The sequence below is a fragment of the Micropterus salmoides genome, unplaced genomic scaffold (assembly GCF_014851395.1).
Source record: "Micropterus salmoides isolate LMB-PRFRI ecotype aquatic unplaced genomic scaffold, ASM1485139v1 Ms_hic_scaffold_11, whole genome shotgun sequence".
Taxonomy (NCBI): Eukaryota; Metazoa; Chordata; class Actinopteri; order Centrarchiformes; family Centrarchidae; genus Micropterus; species Micropterus salmoides.
The window spans coordinates 33,928,597-33,949,901 of NW_024040152.1; the positions used below are offsets into that span (position 1 = coordinate 33,928,597).

The window sequence follows — 21,305 nt, forward strand, 5'->3', positions numbered from 1 at the left end:
TAGAAATTGTATGTTGCTTTGGATAAAAGCGTCAGCTAAATGAATAAATGTAAATGCATAAAAGAGGAGGGGCTACTCACAGACAGGTCCGTTGTCAATGTGTTTGTGAGAAAGAGAAGGGGCTGAGCGAACCTATGTGCTGGGCGCAGCTCTACTATGGGATAGGGTTTTACCCATTTGAATCTCAAGGAACTTGAACTACTTCTACTAATTAGTGTAATTAGCCATTTTCCTCGATGAATACATGATCAAGTATAATAGTATTGTCTCATTTGTTTAATTGGGTTCTCACGATCTACCTTTATGACTTGTGTGACGATATTTTAGGTTTATGCAGAAATATAGAAAATTCGAGTACCACTGTATAATAGACTTGTGTATTTCTCACATTCTCTCTGATAGTCGGAATAACTCACTAGACTTGTCGCTAGTCGCTTTCTTAGAAATAAAGTCTCTGAAAACGATTAGGCAGCGGACTGAACCACTGTGAAGCATTTATGGGGTTTGGAGGTAATCTTTCAAAACTTCACAATGCATCTGGAGAACAAGAGCTGACAACTGTTCGTGTACCAAATTGTCTAGACACTGACGGACGACAGTGGTCAAAATTATTACTTAGGGACAACTTGGTAGTCGCTGGATCTTGGCAGGGACAGTCCCCATCATGCCTACTAAATGCGACACCCTTGCGTACTACACGTGTTCAAGCTTCTCCACCTTCAAAGTGGGAACTGCCCCTCTGTCATGATGGAAACTGATGCAGGACAGCTGAACAATGTTTGCGTCTTAATTTTCACTTCTATAAATAACAATCTCTGAAAATAAATTAAAATATTAAATAATATAATAGACAAAATATAAATAATCAACGATCGCTGATTCAATTCACTGCTTTGACGACTAAACCTCCCATCTGTATCAGTGGAATTTTGTAGAAATACTGCAAGTTGGTCTTCCACAGTCGTAGCGTAGCGCCGACATCAAGGCAAACCTTTTAACCGTTAATGGACTGGCAGCAACACACCACTCTCCCTTCCAGAGCTCTTCCGGGTCTGTGATGTCGCACTAGCCAGAGCCCCTGGCACCCGCTACAACGCCATGACGTCACGGCCGAAATCAGCTCTCCACCAAACCAGCCAGGTTGTATCAAATCCAACCAAATCCAAAGACAAGTCAGCATCCATAATGTCCATTCATTTTAAACCTGTCTTTAGTTCAGTCATACCTAAACCAAATAACATTTCCTCTCAGTAACACTGACTCCAAGTTCTACGTACATATCATGGTCCTCTACCATTCCACTATTCTCTGTTCCATAGTAAGCAGCAATTATAATCATAAAATTAAATGCAATTCCATAAAATTTTTCCATGTTTACCATTTTTTAAATCATTATTATTGCAATTGCAAACCTCGTCCGCTACTTCCTATTTTCCTTTTATTTTCCACAATTGTGCAATTATTTCTCGTCTTCCATACAGAGCAAACGTTCAACTTGTCTGGCCAATATTTATGTAAAATTGAGTTGAAATATGGTGATTTTTGTAGTAGTTTATGGTAAGATGTGGAACAATGATGTTGTGTGGTTGTGGACGTCAGAGTAACTTCTACCATCTGCTAGGTTACGGTCTCAGTCTGAAGCGGCTTTGATTTGGATCACACTACCTTGTTTCTTACGACCCGCCCTTCTCTGCTTCTACCTGGGAACTGCGCATGTGCGACTCTGTAGCTCAAGAGCGGAGCGTACAGCACACAGGGTGAAAAGAGGAGCTGCAGCAATGTGCTGTATGAGGAAAATATTAAACCATATAAACCTGTTCTGGTACAACCTCTAATTGAGATTTTGAACCTGAAAATGAGCAGAATACCACCTCTTTAAGCTTGCCGTGCACAACTTAAGTGGCCGTGTCACTTGTCCAAGCTTGGAATTATGACCACGCTACCGCTACAACACATCGCCCATTCTTTTCCACATTCCCACGTCGATGAGCACATGCAAATATTAAGACCGAGTTACCCCGCCTCCAATGACGATGCCATGGCTGTGCCTCCCACTTTCAGGTGAGTGGGGAGGCAACACTTCTGCAGCTTTTCGTTTTCATTCAACCCTTCCTGCAGTGCCTGATGTGCTTATCGACTATCAGTGCCTTCCTCATTATTGCACCACCCATTGCTGTGGCCTCCCTCTATTTTCTGTCCTCCATTTTACGCCTTACCGCGCCGATCGTGATCATTTCCAAACCAATTCATCACTTCCTTTTACCGCTTCTTTTGCCGTCCATCCGCTCTCTCATTCCCCGGGAAACTGATTGGCTCAAACCATTCACTCATACACTTTCTCCAATCGTACCATAGTAAGTAAACAAGATCCGTCACCGCAAGTCGCTTTTCGCTGGCCCACTGGCCCCCAACCAGCGTAACACCCCTCTTCACCATCCCAGCAAAAGACAAATACCTTTCGAGGACTCCCCGCAAGTGCAGCCCTCCCTCACCATATCAAACCTCAATCCTCGCTCTACATCTCTAGCCTCACTATCAACCCGAGCACATGCATCCCTCCATCCCAGCATCCTTTCTTCTTCCCTGTTTCCTACCTTCCCTCCTGATTGTGAGGTCTCCACCCAAAGTCACAGTTTGCTTACTGTGTCTGATGGCCAGACCACTCTCCACGACTGGCATGATGTTGAACTATTCATGTCACCCAACTGATGAAACTACACCCCTCCATCTTGCGTATCGGTCATTAAACAACTTGGACTCCTTCGCCGGCCTCCTGCCTGTCCTTTTTCCCCTTCGCTTACTCCTCCCTCCCCATATCCCAAATGTAAATGATGTGACTTTTTCTCTTTAAATACACCCCCTTTCCCCACTCTTCCCTCATAGCCGGTCCAAACTGTTTTCCTGCATATCCTCTCTGTTGAGATCCATCTCGTCCATCCACTCTTTTCCCCCATGCTTCAAACTACCTAAACAGACGGATTCCTTACCTCCATCCCTACACACATCCACTCAGGAGTATCCCGTTTGACTTTACGTAGCAGCAATACCCACGGATTCTCACGTTCTTCTGTCACAGGTCGTCCCCAGGCTTACGGCTCACATCCCGCTTCTTCCTCCACCATGCGCAATACGTACTCAGCAATCATTGTAGACTTTTTGGGGGCACGAACGAATCAAAATATTAACGCAACTAATCAGACATTAGCGTCATCATGCCAGCATTTAAAAGGGTAGCCACGTCGTCCAGCCATGACACAGTTCACACGGAGGCTCATCCCGGTTCCAAGGCTCCCGCATCCCAAGTCACGAAACCCAATGGTTTCTCAGAAGTCTTCGAACAGGCTGTTTCGGTACTCCAACAGAGTTTGCAAATTCATGTTCCCACGGGATTTCTTCAGCTTCCATACCGCCTGGAATTCGCCACTTCTACCCTACACTACTATCCTTCGCAAAACACAACTATGTCGATATTTACATACGACCCCAATCGCAACAAGACCGACGTTCCAGCCTTTCCCAAACCGTTCAAATCTTTCGACTTAACTGGCACCTAAGACTAGCCAGTCACATCTGCCCCCTAAACAACTCTCAATGGGGTCTTTTCCAGCACATGTTATCAACCTCCACAACTCACCGAACGATCTGAAACGCCGCGGATGGAGCTAGACTCTCAGCACAGTGGGGGAGGAGCTTCATCGTGGGCCCACCTGCTACAAAGTCATTAACGAAGTTTACATGACCCCAGACTCACCACAGAGTCTGTCTACTTCGCTGCTGCCGGAGCAGCCATTCTACAAAATGTTTGTGCTCACACCAGAAGCGCTGCAGTGCGTCCATAGACTGAGCGCCTCCAGGAAGCGTCCCAGTGTCAAGCAGCACAGCGCAGATGAACCGCGCAGGAAGTCAGACACAGAAACGGCAGAGAATCGGTCAATTTTCAAAAAAAATACCCGTTACAGACTTCCGATTGTATATCAACAATAAACAGTTAAATCAGACAAAAAATAAACATTTTTACTATGTAGCTACTTAATCATACAAAACAACAAAATCTAAACATCTCGGCCAAGTCCGGCAGGCAAAACGCTCTTATTCTGAAATTCTCCCTGTGGTAGTTGCTAGATTCACCTGTCAAGTCGAGGAACGAAAGCGATCCACAGAGAGCTTTGAAGAATGTAGTAGAAGCACAAAAAGGACACACCGTATTAAAAACAAGTCATTAACGTGGGGCAGGCTGCACGCTTCGCTGCAGAAATGCTTCCGAGAGGTTTCCGGTGGAAGCTGATGCCGTAAATAATCCGCTGTGCACACGCAGCCTACGCCCCTCCCTCAGAATTCCTATGATGCATGAAGGTGAAAGGAATTTTGTTAAAATGTGCTAATAAGTTTGCCATTTGTTTGTTCTACCAGCACCCACGCAACCTCCGCTTGTGTGAAACGCCTTTCCATTTGAAGTCTTCTTGGGGCTCTATCCGCAGCAGAACACATGAAGAGACTGTTATCCCACACAGAGTCTCAACTCTCCTGGTCCCCCCCGTCTTCCTGCCGCCGGTCGACGACGTTCCAGAACACATGAAGGGACGGCTCACCTGCGTCTCCTGCTTACCTGCCACCGGCTGACTCCGATGCATCGTACCCATCCATCCACCCCTCAGCCCTCTATACCTCACCTTTCCATTCCCTCATCCGTCACTCTTATGTCTTCATCCCCACTTTCCTCAACGCCTCACTCTTCTTCCTCATCCCTTCATCCCTCCATCCAGACCCCGAACACTTTCTAGCACATAATCTCGGCTCTACTCCATCCGTATCATACAATAAAATATCCTAAATCCATATCATGGTGGCGTCGGGTAAACTTATTCGGTATGATATCGTCATATAATATCTTTTTGACGGTACCTAACAGCAGATCAATGGTTTTTGTTGTGTGTCACACTTAAATTGGTCCCCATCTAAAATCGTGTAACACACGGGTTAGAGGCGTGCATTGGTTGTTGTTTATGTTCATTTCAGGTTTCTTGTGTATGATTGGCGCAGATATGTAAGGGGGTGGGGGTTAGAGGATTGGAGTTGGGAGTAGTCAAGTCGTGCTTGGAGTACCTGGAGTGTTTTTAGCATTTAGCTAACTAGCTACCACCGTAATGTGCATACCTGTCAACTCTCCCGTATTTTACCGTTCTCTCCCGGTGTCCTCGCTTTAAAATATTTCCCTGTAAATAAACCGTTTACTTGCTACATTCCCCTCCGTTAAAGCCAGTGGCAGCATGTAACAGTGAAGGGAAGTCAAAAGCACCCGCAAATAAAACATGAAGAAGAAAAGCAGCGCGACGGGATCAATCAGGACGGATGATACATTGCTAAACAGAGTATTTCACATGCATTTGCCCATAAAATAGATAAGTGCGAACCAGAAAAATTATTTACGATGCGCGAGTAAAAACTACAACCGAACAGTTATTTTTGTGCATGAATGGTTATGATTTGTATGTTAGTAATTAGCATTAATAAATGACAGACCAATGTAGACTGTTTTTCTTTTACAAGGATTTAATAAACAACCAACAATTAATTTTAGGCCTATAGTAGTGATACACTTTTTATGAAGGTTTAATGAATAAAGTGGGGGGGGGGGTGAGGCTGAAGCAGAGCATAAAAATATTAATTGAGGAGGTTTAAGTTGAATAATAAAGCTTGATTAAGAGTGAGTAGTGATGAGATTTAAGTTGAATGATTGATTAATAATCATCTTGTAAGTTTATAAAACAATTTACTGTTGTCTTAAGTACATTTTGGCCACTCTCAGGCAAATTTATTTAAACTTTTACAAGGTTTCTAAGCGGAAGATGGCTGCATTTTGTCGTGTTACCAAACCTTATGTGTCATTTTGAAACCATGTTTAAAAGCAGGTCAAATAATTCCTTTGTTTATTTTAAATAAATTGTTGGTTACATGTTCAAAAAAATGAATATTTGTGACAAAAAATTTAATTTATATGCATGCAAGTTGTATTGTAAGAAAATGCAACACCTTTTTCTTGTTTTAAAGGAGACCGAAACCTCAATTTCATTAATGTTTTCATCATGTAATTTATTAAACAGTGGGATAAATGATTGGCCACAAAAATAGTGGTTTATCTTGTTTTTTTATGAAAAAATTAAACAATTTAGTAACAGGAATGAGCGCTGGGTAACAGTATGCAGAAATATTCAAATACACTAGGGGGACCAAATGCAAAGAAATGCACGGTACCAATGGATGCATTAGGTCATCTAGTTTCATATGATAGTATCTTCACTCTGGATTTAGAATAGAGCCCATTAAAAATCTGAAAGTTCCCCTCTGGACACAGTCCTAAGGAGGTGAAGAGAGTGTATTTGAGTTTTTAGCATAGAATTAGCAAATACATGAGATATAGTGACCTGGCGTCTACACTTTCTAGTGATTCACCACAAATTTGTATTTTTAAAATAAACAATTAAGTCTAAGAAATAATTTAGGTAACAGGAATGAATATTGTAACTGGCCTGCTCCGTCACAGTTACAATATCATTAAATATAAGGAAGAGAAAATTAGAGAACTTACTTTTGGTCTTCCAATGACCTTCAGAAGATGCAGATGATGCAACTTTCTCTTAAACATGGGACTTGTTTTTTTAGAGGGGGGAATGTATTAGTGTAACTTAATTAACTAAAATGTGCATTTTAACTCAAATATTACAAACATTTTAAGAAGAAAAAATGTTTAAAGCATAGATGGGATATGGAGTCACTCATAAATGCAAAAAAAAAAAAAAAAAACTAGGTTTCTCAAGTTTTTAAATTATGATATTACATTGCAGAGTGTAGTTTTAGGGACTGGGAACAGGTAACAAATGCTATTTTTCAGTGTTCTAGATCATTTTTATTAATGTTTTAATTTATCTTGCATTTGCAATTAGATTAATGTGCAGGGCACTTTGCTTAATAATAAAAAGTATTTTAAAGTTATGCATATTTATACATTTTATGTCCTGGGGACAGAAATGGCACCCATTCGGTGGAATGACCCATTTAATAGCAATAAATTATTTTGCTTCTAATTTCAATCTGATGTCTTCTTTAAGTTTGAATTCAACAGAATACCGTATTATCTCAATTAAAAGTACTGAATTTTATTTTATGTTTAGCAGGTGGGTTTTTTCATTTAACAGTCCCATTGGCAGGTGAGCCAAAAAGTTAATTTCCACTCCAGCCTATTAGTCCAGTTAATTAAATTTGCCCTCCAAACCAGGTGTTATAAAAGCCCAAACTTAGATTAAATCAACAGCACAGTAGAAGAACACCTGAAACAAGCAGCATCGCTGTTTATTCTCTCATTTAATCACCATCTTCCTTAGTTGGGCCTATTCGTGTCGCGTTAAGGGCACGTCTGTAAATTTAAACTCTGATTAATGGTGACGGTGTTTATCAGACGTGCGATGTGAAGCCGCACGCGGCCTGTCCGGCATTCAGCATCCTGCTCCCGCACTGATGCAGGAAGCACCGACAAGAAAGACGGGAATCCTGCGTGCTGCTCCTGCAGGTGACACCATTTCACTCACGGCCACAAAAAGAACCCAAACGCTGTAAATTAAATGCAATGAAAATAACGCACAAGCATCCAGGGAGACAGCCGAGGTGTTGATGGGAGCCTGCATGTAGTCCAAATCTGTAGGCTGCACCATTACACCCAACAATGCATGTGGCACAACGTGACAATCGAAATCTCTGCGCTACATTAGTCCTTAAACAAAGCAGATATGAAAGAATAAGGGATCACCCACCTCCCGCAGGCTCGGCCTACATCATGAGCGCACGCGGACCCACTCACGCATGTTCATACAGACACATATCAGATATCCCACCGGCTCCGGCGCGCCGTTATTCACCTTCCTGAGCCGTTCCGTTGCACCGCACCTCCACCGCTGCGGTCACGTGAGCGGCTGTTACCGAACCAAGGCCGGCCCCGGTTGTGTCTTAGTGCGCGTGTATTCTTTTAACTACGGTATCGGTACAGGCGACGAGTGATCTCCAAAATTGCCGTTCACCATGCACGTGTCCCGGAAACCGGTCGAGGTCAAGCATCCCCAAAGTTGTCAAGTCTCTTTAATCCTAATCGCCCGATTTTATAGTTTCTCACCTGTCGATCCCGGCGTGACCCCGAAATCAGTGCGCCTAGATTCTAATGCGCGTCTAGTCCTACAATTAAGGTACAGGCGCCGTGTGTAGCCAAAAAGTATGTAGATGTCCCAATTGGGGTTTTTAATTGAAATTTAAAACACAAAACAGTCAGCTGCTGTATAAGAAGATAAAATACATGAGTAATAACAAAGGAAGGACATAGCGATAAATAAAACAAATAAAATAATTAAGGGTAACATCGATTCAAAGTAATATATCATCTGTCCAAAAGAAATTTGTCACACACACAGTTAGTCTTGATTGTCTTCTTGTTCTTAACGTTTTTAATTGTCATGCTATACTGATGCAGTCCTTGGAGAAAGTGTGGTTTGGAGTCTATTTTTTCTTATACCAATTGTATAAAACAAATTTACTTTTTAGTCTTTTTCCTTCTCATTTCTTTCAAAACATATAAGAATGTCTTTCTTACCTGAAGTTGAAACGTTTGTATACGTTGTAACTGTATTCTACAGTATATACATTGATAAAATAAATGCCGAATTAATTCTTCATGGAATTGACAGAAAGTGCAAGAATACTCAATATTCAATCTAAACATCTTTTTTACCGGGTATATACGATGTAATATCTTATAGGAAACCTCTTTTACTTTGTTGTTAAGACAGAATTTGTCTACAATAAGCCACATTTTCTGCCAATTAAAATAGTCAGAGTTATGCCTTATATGCAGTTCCTGATATATTTATTTGAACATTTATTTTTAGTAATGTCAATGTGGAAAATGGTTGGATCCTTGAGACCTCACGAACCAAACCTCTGAGAAGTTGCAGCACACTCCTTGGCACAGCATCAAAAACCTCTGCATGTAACTGGTAAACTGAATTCAGCGAGGAATTCCTCATAAGTGAGTAACTGCCCATCAGCGGCTGTTTAACTAATACAATACCATTGGCAGCCCATGTCTCATAATATAGTGATTTATTTTTATATTGAATATTCTTGTTGTTCCAAATAATTAGTGGTTGTAAATTAACTTCTGGGCCAGCAGAGCTTGTTTATGATAAATTGGTAATTTATCAATTTTATAGTCACATTTTAATACAAATTCAATTCCGCCCATTAAATTAAATATATTTTTTAGGGAAGGTGTTTATCCAAATATTATCTTTTTCTGTAATTAACTTAGTTAGCCATTTAATTTTGAAAGTATTGTTTAAAGTTTCAAAACTTAAGACCTCCATTTCTTTTTGTGTTACATAAAATATCATTCTTTAAATAATGAAATTCATTCCTCCATATGAAATAAAATAGGATTGTATCTAATTTTTTGTATATTACAGTAGTATTTCCAATGATAAGGAGACAGATCTGGATATTTCCTCAGCTTTAGAAAGTAGAAGTCTACCGTTCAATGAAAGATCTCTCATCAACCACATGTTGAACCTTCTCTTTATTTGTTCAATTATAGCATGCGTGACTGTTACTTTCGATCTCCATGGCGGCCTGAAAGGGGATCAAAATGACAAAATGATTAGTGGCCCTCATGAAGTGCACCTGAAAGAACATTTTCCGGGCCGGATGAAGCCAGACATCGCTGCTGGAGTGAGGAGATGTTGCATGTCATGGAAAACAGCGTCACTTCCCTTACTTCAATATGCTCAACATGCAGAAGATCAGAGAACAAAGCAGGAAAACTGGACATTGGCGTATGAATTGTCTGAGTTTGAAACAGGGTGGATATTCCAAGGCGGACTTAAAGCTGAAAAAGGAGGTGGAATGGACTCTGGGGACGGACCTGCCTGTCGCACACCAATGGGTGAATCTTCTGTTAAAAGTGAGTATGACTGAAAATAATGATTGCTATAACACGCATTGAAGATAAAAATGACAACTTGATCAACTGACATTTGAAATGTAGTACACAGATGAAAATAATGGATTTAGAAAGTTACCAGAGTTGTGTTTAAACATAGCAGGTCACAATGTTGTGTTTTTAGCCAACTCAAGGGCTACTATATCTGTTTTAAAGAATGCAGCACCACCGAAACGGCCCAAGAAGAGCAGATTTCAGAATCCTACACAACACCTTTGGCATGCACACTCGATAACACCTTGACTAAACACATAATTTCTGTTATCAAAACACTGTCCCATAATTTTAATGAGAAGAGATCTGATTTAAACTCACATCCAACAAGTACTGAGACTGCAAAGGGTTGAATAAAGTCTGGAGGCATTGAAACATGTCTACCAGTGATCTCTGGCTCCATCTAGTGTCTCTGCTGTGGTACCACAACTGACAACCTTGGTAAAAACTCAATACTATAATAATAACTAAATACAAGTAAAATGACTCAATGCACTGCACATGTTTCTGAGGCACAGGTTAATTAATACATTTGAGAAATGATGGAAGAATCACAGACAGGAAATAGAAAGTTTGTGTTTACAGCGTGTTTACTGAACAAAGAAGGCTGCAGATATTTTTGTTTCTCCTTCTCAGTCTGAGCGGTTTAAAGGGCATTGTCCACATGTGCCATTGGGTAAGCTGCCGAATTCAATTGGAAGGATTTTGGGCAGATGGGTCCTCACCCGGAGTCAGCTGCTTGACCACAAGAACGGTGTACAGCATTGGTTGGCAACTGGTGAAGAGTGGTGAGTTTTATTTAGGAATTACATCATAGTGTAGACAATGATAAGAAGCTTTCAGAGACTCAAAGGGCTCTTTACACTAAGATGGTTACATGACCTCTGTTCTGATTATGGAGGATAACAAAGACCTGTTGGTTACTTCTCAGCTAAACTTGACCCTTTTGCCGCTGGACTTCCTTTGTGCTGAAGCAGCAGCAGGAAAAGTTGCGGATGCATCACTTGACATTGTGGGATTTAGTGATCTCACACACATGGCGCCGCGTGCAGTTTCACACATCCTACGCAAACATCACATTTATCTGCGCAGAAATGGTTAAGAGATCACACCGCTCTTCTCGGCATGCCCAACACCACAGTTAAAATATGTACTGCTCTTAATCCTGCTACTCTCCTCCCCCCTCCAGCAGATGGTAAACCACATGACTGTGTTGTTGTGTGTCTGTCAGTCTGGGCCAAATCAATTTCGATACTGAGGGGGAGATCCGAGCGGCCCTTCCCAAGTTGGACCGATCCTCGATTTTGCTGAATTCTGATTGGATTAACCAGGATAACATGTACTTAGTATACATATTAATTGTCTTGCTGTCAAAGTAAATGCATTTGGAAAAGAGCAGATGTCAGATAAACCAGTCCGATATGCTGCTGTTGGTGTGGTGAACGAAACGTCTAAACAAGAAAGATTTTTCCAGAATTCTCCATCGACAATGGTGGATCTACAAAAATGTGAACACGGTGGGACTGGGAGATTAAAGGCTCAGGAAACCTTTACAGGTGTTTTGAGTTAATTTGCTAATTGGAGCTCTTCTCGGGTGTCAACATTTCCATCCATCCTCAACCGCTTATCCTGCTTACAGGGTCGGGGGGGTGCTGGAGCCAATCCCAGCTGACCTGTCAACATTTCTGTATTTTCAAATACATGTGTGCTCTGCACGCTGATCAAACGGGGTTATCACCGCATATTTTTGCTGAATCTCAGTGAATGCTGCTTCTGCTGAGTGTAATAAAATATAAACGACTCTAAATGTTCATAAAATATATACTTTGAATCATTTATCACCGCTGACGAACCTCACAAAGGATATTATAGCGTTTAAAAGCATTATCTGGAGGTGCATGCAGAACTCTGCAGAACACCGGATATTCCCATAACGTGTGGAGACACGGCTGGTAGCAGTTTGCTCACTTGAAACACACGGAGAGACACTTTTGGGAGCGTGAGCACAACCATTGACTAGAATGACTGCTACTAGTTTCAGCTCACTGTTTATCTGTCCGGCGGCAGCTTCCGGTTCTGGTTCACTCTCAGCGCTCTCACTGCGTCGTTGCCGTAAAAAGCTGCCGTGTGCTCCTGTTTTGCCCATGTTTGTTCTGTGTTCTATTGATCCTGTTTAAGTCTGTTTTTGTTTCTGTGTTTCTCTGCGTAGCCTTGTTTTATTATTCATTCACCTGTTCGAGTTTAGTCTGTATCTGGTTTCATGGTTTTGGGTTCTGTGTTGATCGTGTCATGTTTAGGGTTTTGTAGCAAAGTTAGTTCTTATGTTTATCTGCATGTTTTTTACCTGCTCGAGTCCCTAGCCCTAGGTTTCCATGTTTCATTGTAGTCCTGTCTCCTGTCTTTTCATGTTTTGTGTTTTACTCTGGTAGGTCTGTCCTAGTGTGTTACCGGGTGCTTTACTTCCTGTTTTACTTTGTAGTATTCAGTACTTGTCTAGCTTTGCTTCCTGTTTGATTACCTTTCAGCTGTTTTACCCTCCCTGCTCGTTTGCCTGCATATAGAAGCCCTCAGTTCTGTTTAGTCCTCGTCTGGTCCTTGTTGTCGTCCCAATGTAAGTGTTCTGCTGTGCCTTGTTCCCTGAGTTCCGCCTTTTTTGGGATTTCAGTCTTGTCTGCACTTTACCTGCATCTGCGAGTCATCCTCCAGTATTTCTGTTTGAGAATAAATCTTTTGTTAAACAGCATCCTCTGTCTGTGTCTGCGTTTGCGTTTCTCACCTAAGTCTGCACTCAGTGTACCCCATGACAAGTTTATCTGTATAGCACATTTCAACAACAAGGCAATTCAAAGTTCATACATAAACATTAGAGCAACATAGCAAATAAAAAAAAAAAAGATATTTAAATTTTACAAAAGAGAAAAGAGTCAGGACTGTAAAAGGTGCAGTGTAAGATATTGATCCATAGCTTTACATTTGATCTAATTAAAGGCCGTGGTAAAAAGAAAAGTCTTCAGTCCAGATTTAAAAGAACTGAGAGTTTCAGCAGACCTGCAGTTTTCTGGGAGTTTGTTCCAGATATACGGAGCATAGAAAATGAACGCTGCTTCTCCAGGTTTAGTTTTGAATGTGGGGACAGGAAGCAGAGCTGATCCCAGACCACCTGAGAGGTCTGGATGGTTCATAACCAAGCAGAAGATCAGAAACCATTCAGTGCTTTATAAACCAACAGCAGACCGGCAGGAAGCCAGTGTGAAGACTGGACTGTCAGAACTGGAGTGATGTGATCCACCTTTTTGGTCTTAGTGAGGACTCGAGCAGCAGCGTTCTGAATCAGCTGCAGCTGTCTGATGGATTTCTTAGGGAGCCTGTAAGGACACTGTTACAGTAGTCGAGTCGACTGAATATAAATGCATGGATAAGTTTTTCCAGGTCCTGCTGAGGCATAAGTCCTTTAATCTGTGATATATTCTTCAGGTGATAGTAGGCTGACTTTGTAATTTTCCATGACTACACCAAGTACACGAGCTGGTGAACATGGTGGAGCATTTAGCAGCTAAAAAGCCAGATATTTCCCTCAGGAGCTGGTGGAGACCAAACACAGAGCTAACAGAGAGAAAACACTGGACTCACCTTCACCAGGCGACACAAACACGACCGAAGCATCATGTTGCTCTGGAGCTGCTGGAGGTGGAAAGTGTTTGCTAAAAAGTTCAATATATCAACTTTAAAAGGTGATTTAATGTCAATGTTCTGTTCACAACAAGTGGACAAAAATGATGTTATTTCAGGTTTGAGACATCAAAGCTTTTTATTTTTTAGTTAGTGGCAGAGTTCTTAAAAAGGGGCCTCAAACATCCTGCCTCCACCTGTTATCGGATAGAAATACATCTTCAATACGTCATAATACTTTTACTTATTGACACAAGCTCTACGTTATTTAATCTTTAAAAAATGTTGATTTCATTATTAGGCCAACTGCCCAACAAACACTATTAGGATTGCTTGTGACTTTGTCCTTCGTGATGTAGAAATTAAATTTAAAATTATTAAGAGCCCGGATGAAAATGACAATCCCACTTTTCCCAATATTTGACTCCCTTCTCCGTCAAGAGGCGAAGAGTGAAAGTGTTTGTTTTATCTATTTATTTTATTAAAATTTTTAATATATCTTTATTTTTTTTACCACACTCGCGCTTACTGTTTATTTACTTTTATTTATACAGAATTTATATATATATATATATATATATATATATATATATATATATATATATATAATACATTTTTATTTACTTATTTAATGAAATGGAATTAATGGTTAATGGTTCTTGTGTAATTAATATGTAGCTTTGGCAATATAGTTGTCATGTATTCATGCCAATAAAGCTAATTTGAATTTAATTGAAAGTGATTTTCTCCACTGAGCGCACTGAGTAGATTGTGTTGATAAGGGGGGATATTGAGGGAGGGTTTCTTCTGCAGCCAACATTTTGTAATTTGCTTCCTTGCTTGCGGCCAAGAAGATCTTCAGAAGGTATTTGTCACAGACCTTTGGGGATAGTTCCAAGGTATAGAAAGTTAAAAGAGAAATCAGATTTCAGGCTGAGAATCTCTGAGATTAACTGTGCCTCTCCTTTCAAAAAAAGGTTGAGTGAATGAGCGAGAAAGACCAAAAAACCATAGGTATGATCCGGCCCCTCCAGCAGGGCTGCTGAAACCCACTTAATTTGGTTTTCTGATTGATCTGGTTCTTCATTACCGCCAGAGTCTACAATGGGTTGTGTTGCTTGTACAATCGGCACGCTGTGATCGCTCCCTCTGGATGAATTTTATGCATGATCCATGCACTTCTGCAGCTGGGGGCTCTCCGCAGCGCCACACAACTTTCCATTTCCTTCCACATAACAATTGTTCAATATATCGTCAATAAATATTTGATTAAATTCATTATTCATTAGAATCACAAACGAATTTTGTGCTTAATTTTCCTATTAAGATATTTTGGAAAAGGGATAGAAAAAATTTGCTAATATTTTTTTGATAAAAGATTTGATCATAGTTGTTCTGAATGTTCTGCCTCAGATATGTGAAGTGATCCACTGTTTGGCATCAAGTGTTTGTCACGTTCTGACATTAATGAATAGTTTAATAGTTTCTTCAATTTTCAACAAGGGGCAAAAATCAGCCTTCAAACTGGAGAGAAATAATGATTTGACATTTTTCATGATAATTATCGATATCGAATTATATGAAATCTTTTTAGCGTGATAACATTTTGGGCCATATCGCACAGTCCTACCTTAAAATCAGGTCTTAACCCAAACAGCTCTTTAAACTAGTGGGGTCCAGCATCTTGGACCCCACAAAGCTTTTGGACCCCACAAGTATAGTAAATCACGGCTTTAGGACCCCACAAACATAGACAAGACAAAAACACACAGACACACACAACTCTTTCAACTTGGAGGAAACTGCGCTGCCGTCGTTGTCTTGCACTCTAGATGCTGCTTAAAGTGAATAATGTTGGATTACTATTCTTATTTCATGGGCTATTTGGGATGTTGGCGTTACGCATAAATAGTATTTAAAAATGAAGTATTACATTTTAAAAGACTAATGTTTCCTAATTTAATGAGTTAAATAATTGTTATCTCAGTATTGACCAAAATAATTAGCAGCCCTACATGGACATTTCATTTAATTCATGAAATTATAGAACATTTGTTGTGTGAAACTGGACTCCTGCCTTATTCAATAAAGTTTTTTGCATTTTAACTTTTGTTAAAAATATGAAATGGTTTTAAATTTAATGGTTTTGGTGAAGAGCACATTATGACTTGTTTAGGACTCGAAACTCACAGTGACTGCTAAGACTTGTGACTTGCAAAACGATGACTTGCTCCCACCTCTGCGTGACCAAGTCAAAAAAACAGAATATCAGAAAGACCTTCAAGCGAGTACAAATATTAAGTATCTTCAGAGCCTTTTTGTTGGAAGAGAAATTAATTGTTCTAAAATAAAGTTAAATTTCCTTCTCTAAGACTATAAATAGGGGGTTTTTGTTTGTAAATTTGCCAGAAATAAAATAAAAGTTATTATAAAATAATGGTCGCAGTGTTGCTTTTCATTACTGAAAACCGGAACCAGCAAGAACAAGATGAAACCTATCGTTTCTATATGAGTCTCACAGAAAGTACAGTTAGGATCAATGTCATTTTTAAACCTCTTGGGTCACACACTACACGAGCTGACAGCAGCTGTGTCACCCGACGCTGGTCTCCAAACCACCTTTTGTCAAGAAAACACACGTGAAATGTGAAACAGGAAATGAGCGATCCTGCACACGAAACAGCTGATGTTTGTTATTATAAAGATAGCAGTTATAAAGACAAAGAATGTGGGTGAAAGGATGGATCAGCACACGCAGGTAGCAGGAATCATCTGAGCTACAGAGAGCTGGAGGGGAGTAAAAAGTAGCTGCCTGCTCTCATTGGCTGGATGTGGATGTCAAGTCAGCCGACTCTTCCAGATATTTGGCGTGCTGGATATCTGGCAGACGCCGGCGATGTGTTAGAAATGTGTCGGGGAGCTGTTTTGATGCGTCGTTGAGTAGTTCACACATAACGACAGCCAGACGGCCGCCGACTGGCAGATTGGGCTAAAAATCGTGGAGTGTGAACTAGGCATGTCTTACAGGTGCTCAAACCAGTCCTTCATGGTAAGACCTGCCAACAGGTCGAAGTTTACTTTTGGAGCGTCCACTTCCATTAGTTTCCAGTGTAATGGAAATATGTCCTTTAGTGAGTCTTCTGAAAAATAAGAGTCCAATCCAGACGTCTTTTAAGGGTTTAATTAGCTGCAAAGGGGCAGTGAAGAAACAGGTGACTTTATATTACTCAGCTATGTTAGGGAGGAAGGGAGCAGGGACCAGATGAAGGCCTATCAAGGACAGTCGGATAAGAAAACTCTCTAACGAGCATCTTTCCCATGGGAAACTTCTACTAGCTGTAACATAATAAAATAATACTGATGAAGCATGCAGGGTGAAACAGTAAACACAGTAAAATATAAAATTTCCATCACACCAGCTAGCCAGTAATCTAGTCAAGGCAAGGCAAGTTTCAAACAACAAGGCAATTCAAAGTGCTTTACATAAAACATAAAAGCAACAAAGGGAAATTGAAAAAACCCACATTAAAATATAATTTTAAAAGGGTGAAAGTATAATAATAAACAGTACAGTAAAAGCCACAGTGCAGTGTATTAATCCACAGCCTTACATTTGATCTAATTAAAGGCTGTCTAACGTTACTACGGATTAGTGCAAAGGAATTTGATGTCATGGCCGCGCTGATTATTCCTACTATGAACTGATCAGATCGCTTGATTTGAGCTGTTTTATAACTATAATAATAATAATAAATTAGAGATTATGTAGCACTTTTCTAAATAATCACAGCTTTAAGTGTTCTTGCATCCACTGACCTGAGGCGACGTGTAAAAGTGTGGTGGGGGAGGAGGTCGCAGAGGTAGGGAAGGGCCAGGTTGTTTAAGGCTTTGCAGGTGATCAGTAGAAGTTTAAAGCGGTATTGCGGAGGTTGTGAAGGGGACGATGTGATCTCTGCAGAGGGTGGAAGTGAGCATGCGTGCAGCAGAGTTCTGGAAGTGATGAAGTTCATTGATGACTGTGTGTGGTGAACCGTAGAGGACGCTGTTGCTGTAGTCTGGAGGTGATGAGGGCACAGAAGAGTTTTTCTGCAGCAGTAAAGGACAAGTGGGGCCGGAGGCGGGCGATGTTCTTGAGGTGGAAGAAGGCAGTTTTTGAAAAGTGAAGTGACGGCTCCTCCTTAATGAGCTGTTCACAGGCCAAACATTACAGTTAACCTGCTGCTACAGAAAGCTAATGATCAGTGTATGAAAATAATCTGTTCTCTGAGTTTCCAGTGCAGTTAATCAGCAGCAAAGAGAAGAATGCCAATATAAAGTTAGTGTGTGAAAGAGCATAAAGAGTCAGAGACAGTGTGGCAGGTTGTAACTAAATAAAACAAAATCATGTTTTGACAGTCGGGACAAAATGACAGCATTCATTCCAGATTTGAACAACAATAACATGTTCTTCTTTTTTTAAGCGCGCAGTGTTACTGGCTGAGCTCGACCGAGGAAAACAACCAAATCACACGTTTCTTGTTTCCCTGACTTTCAAATTAAGCTTTAGTTGGAAGGAAAGAAACCTAAATTAGTTTCTGAAATGCTGTCATTTTTAATTGTGTTGGTCATTCGAGGGATCTCACAACACCAGAAATTTAGTAGTCGATACCACAGTAAAAAACTAAAACAAAACAATAAATCCCATCGTATTCTTCAACATACACTCCTTTAATAAAAACATTTAAACATTACAAAGAACAACTAACAGCTATGAAAGCTGTCAGAGGATGTTCATGACAGATGAGAGGTGGCTTGATGTCCATATATTCATAAATGAGCCAGCTGTTAAAATTACTACCATTTTAATGTGCTTAATTGATTATTTAATTTTTTGTTTTACAAACTCACAGGAGTGAAATCTTTAAGGGTGGTCTTTATCTATACTGGCAGTGGGTTGAGATTTCTATGTTGAAAAACTAAACAGTTATTGATGATTGAAATTGATCGTACTGCACTTTTCAGACGGTCCCTAACTCCTCCTACAGTAACACGAGCGTTGGACAGACGTTCAGTTCTTAGAGCTGCAAACTGCATCGACATCTTTGGTGATTTTCAGCCGATCAAACTGGAACGCGTCTAAATTAGCTCTCCAACAGATCACAAAACTGGGAGGAATCCAGACTTTGACACGGATTTGGAACAAAATTCCAAAGAAAATACATTATGAAGACATGCAATATGTTTTTATTTTAGGTCTGAATTCTGGTGAACTGAACTTTTTTGTTGTTGCTTTTTTATCTTTAATTTATAGCTTACAGCCGAGAAAGAAAGGGGGTAACAGAATAATTTATAGCTGGAGTGGAAACCGGGGCGCTGTGGTTCTATGGGAGGCATCTTTGACATCTTAGGTCAGGTTTTTGCTGAGCTCCTGGGGTTTAACTTCTCCCCCGTGCTGCAGCGATGAAGACAGTGTGTGTGTGTTCAGTGTTGATCAGTGACGCTGCTGTGGTCAGACTTTCAGCCACAGGGGGCAGTGAAACACTGCGTTTTCAGCGATCATCCAACAACAGACATCTACATGCACACTGTTCCAGTGAACTTTGCTGTTGTGGTGTCTTGAGTTACCTGAAATGTCTCCATATGCTGGTGGTCGGCGGCAGGGATGTGCGTGTCTGTGTTGTCTTTTGTGCAGGCTGCCTCCATGCTGTTTTGATTATTCCTGTTTGTCATGAGGTCGCAGTGCTGTGAAGAACAGACCACCGAGCAGCAGAGAGTGTCTGTTATTTGCTGTTTATTTAACCCAGCCAAACTCTCTGTTAATTAATTAATATTCCAGGTAGTCACTGCTCTTTGTGAGGCTGATACAAAAGTGAGTCCACCCCTCACATTTCTGTAAATATTTTATTATATCTTTTCATGTGACAACACTGAAGAAATGACACTTCGCTACAAAGTAGTGAGTGTGCAGCTTGTATAACAGTGTAAATCTGCTGTCCCCTCAAAATAACACATCACACAGCCATTAAATAAAATATCCAAATTGGGCCCAATTTGGATATTTTCCCTCACTAGTGTCATGTGACTCGTTAGTGTTACAGGATCTCAGGTGTGAGAAATGTGGTGTTGTCGCTCTCACACTCCCTCATACTGGTGACTGGAAGTTCAACATGGCACCTCATGGCAAAGAACTCTCTGAGGATCTGAAAAAAGAGTTTTTGCTCCCTGTGAAGATGGCCGAGGCCAGGGGCTAAGGACCCTTGTTTTCATTTCATATCACACATTTACTGATGGCTTTTTCAGAGGTGTGTCAAGTAAGTCAAACTTTTTGAATGTCCTACAGAACTTCAAAGTAAAAGCTCTCAATAAAACTCAACATGAAGCATTGCTGGAAAAAACGTTCTCGTCCTTTTATTTAGACACAATCAGTTAAGAGGAAGTGATTATGTGAGTGACTGTAGCCGTTCTGACTGAGATTTGTTTCTGCACCAGCCGCTATCAATTTATTTATTTAAATTTTTTCTGTTATCAAAGCAGTCTGTCCACGGGGCACACATTATTGCTGACGAGTCACTTCTGGCCAGCGGGCCACCTGTTGCCGACCACTGGCCTTGGCTATAAGAAGACTGCCAAGACCCTGAAACTGAGCTGCAGCATGGTGGCCAAAACCATACAGCCATTCAACAGGACAGGCGAGTCCGTCCTCTCTCTCTACCTGCTTCAGCCTTCTCTTCGTGCAGAGCAAGTACTCTACTCTGTGTTGACATTTTTACATCCAGTAAAGTTAGTTAAAACTACTTGCAACCATAGACTGTATGCTTGCAACATCACTTCCACGGATTTTATGTACCATAGCAACCAAAGCAGTTGGAAATAACGCTGTGCCTCAAAAACGCCCGCTAGCGCTCCCTGCTGGGCAATTTCAGAAGAGCAGCTGGCGTTTTCAGCTGGCAAAAAACGCTTTGGTGGACACGGGCCCTAAAGGTGACGGACTGGCCAAGCATGTCTCCAGGCCTGAACCCTGTTGAGCATCTGTGGGACGTCCTCAAACGGAAGGTGGAGGAGCACAAGGTCTCTAACATCCACCAGCTCCGTGATGTCGTCATGGAGGAGTGGAAGAGGACTCCAGTGGCGACCTGTGAAGCTCTGCTGAACTTCATGTCCAAGAGGGTTAAAGTAGTGCTGGAAAATAATGGTGGCCACACAAAATATTGACACTTTGGGGCCAATTTGTACATTTTCACTTAGAGGTGTCCTCACTTTTGTTGCCAGCGGTTTAGACATTAACGGCTGTGTGATGTGTTATTTTGAGGGGACAGCAGATTTACACTGTTATACAAGCTGCACACTCACTACTTTACACTATAGCAAAGTGTCCTTTCTTCAGTGTGGCATATGAAAAGATATAATCAGATATTTAAATGCGAGGGGTGTCCTCATCACTGTGAGATACAGTATATGGGCCAGTAGCTTATTGCAGATGTATCATATTGGTGTGAAATATGAAATGTCAGTACAGAAATAAATTAGGTTTTGAGGTTAGAATAAGTTTCACTGTTCCAGCTGCCGTGTGACGGAAATGATTCAACGTGCTTTTAGCTGTAAATAAAATAGTTTGCCACACGTGGAA

At 40.9% G+C, this 21,305-nt stretch overlaps 1 protein-coding gene and 1 long non-coding RNA gene across 3 annotated transcripts in view; one reads left to right on the forward strand and one right to left on the reverse strand.

Moving 5' to 3' along the window:
* LOC119898155 overlaps nucleotides 1–8,008 on the reverse strand; it is a 37,202-nt gene extending 29,194 nt beyond the window's left edge. Inside the window, exon 1 of one of the 2 annotated variants that reach the window (XM_038712340.1) lies at nucleotides 7,806–8,008. The gene's annotated coding sequence lies outside the window, so the exon portion shown is untranslated. The remainder of the gene's footprint in view (nucleotides 1–7,805) is intronic. The other variant, XM_038712339.1, reaches the window with a different exon arrangement.
* LOC119898156 lies at nucleotides 7,251–10,426 on the forward strand. The gene is made up of 3 exons (XR_005443494.1): nucleotides 7,251–7,564; nucleotides 8,928–9,067; nucleotides 9,632–10,426. It is a non-coding gene; the product is annotated as an uncharacterized LOC119898156 (long non-coding RNA).
* The last annotated feature ends 10,879 nt before the right edge of the window (nucleotides 10,427–21,305 follow it).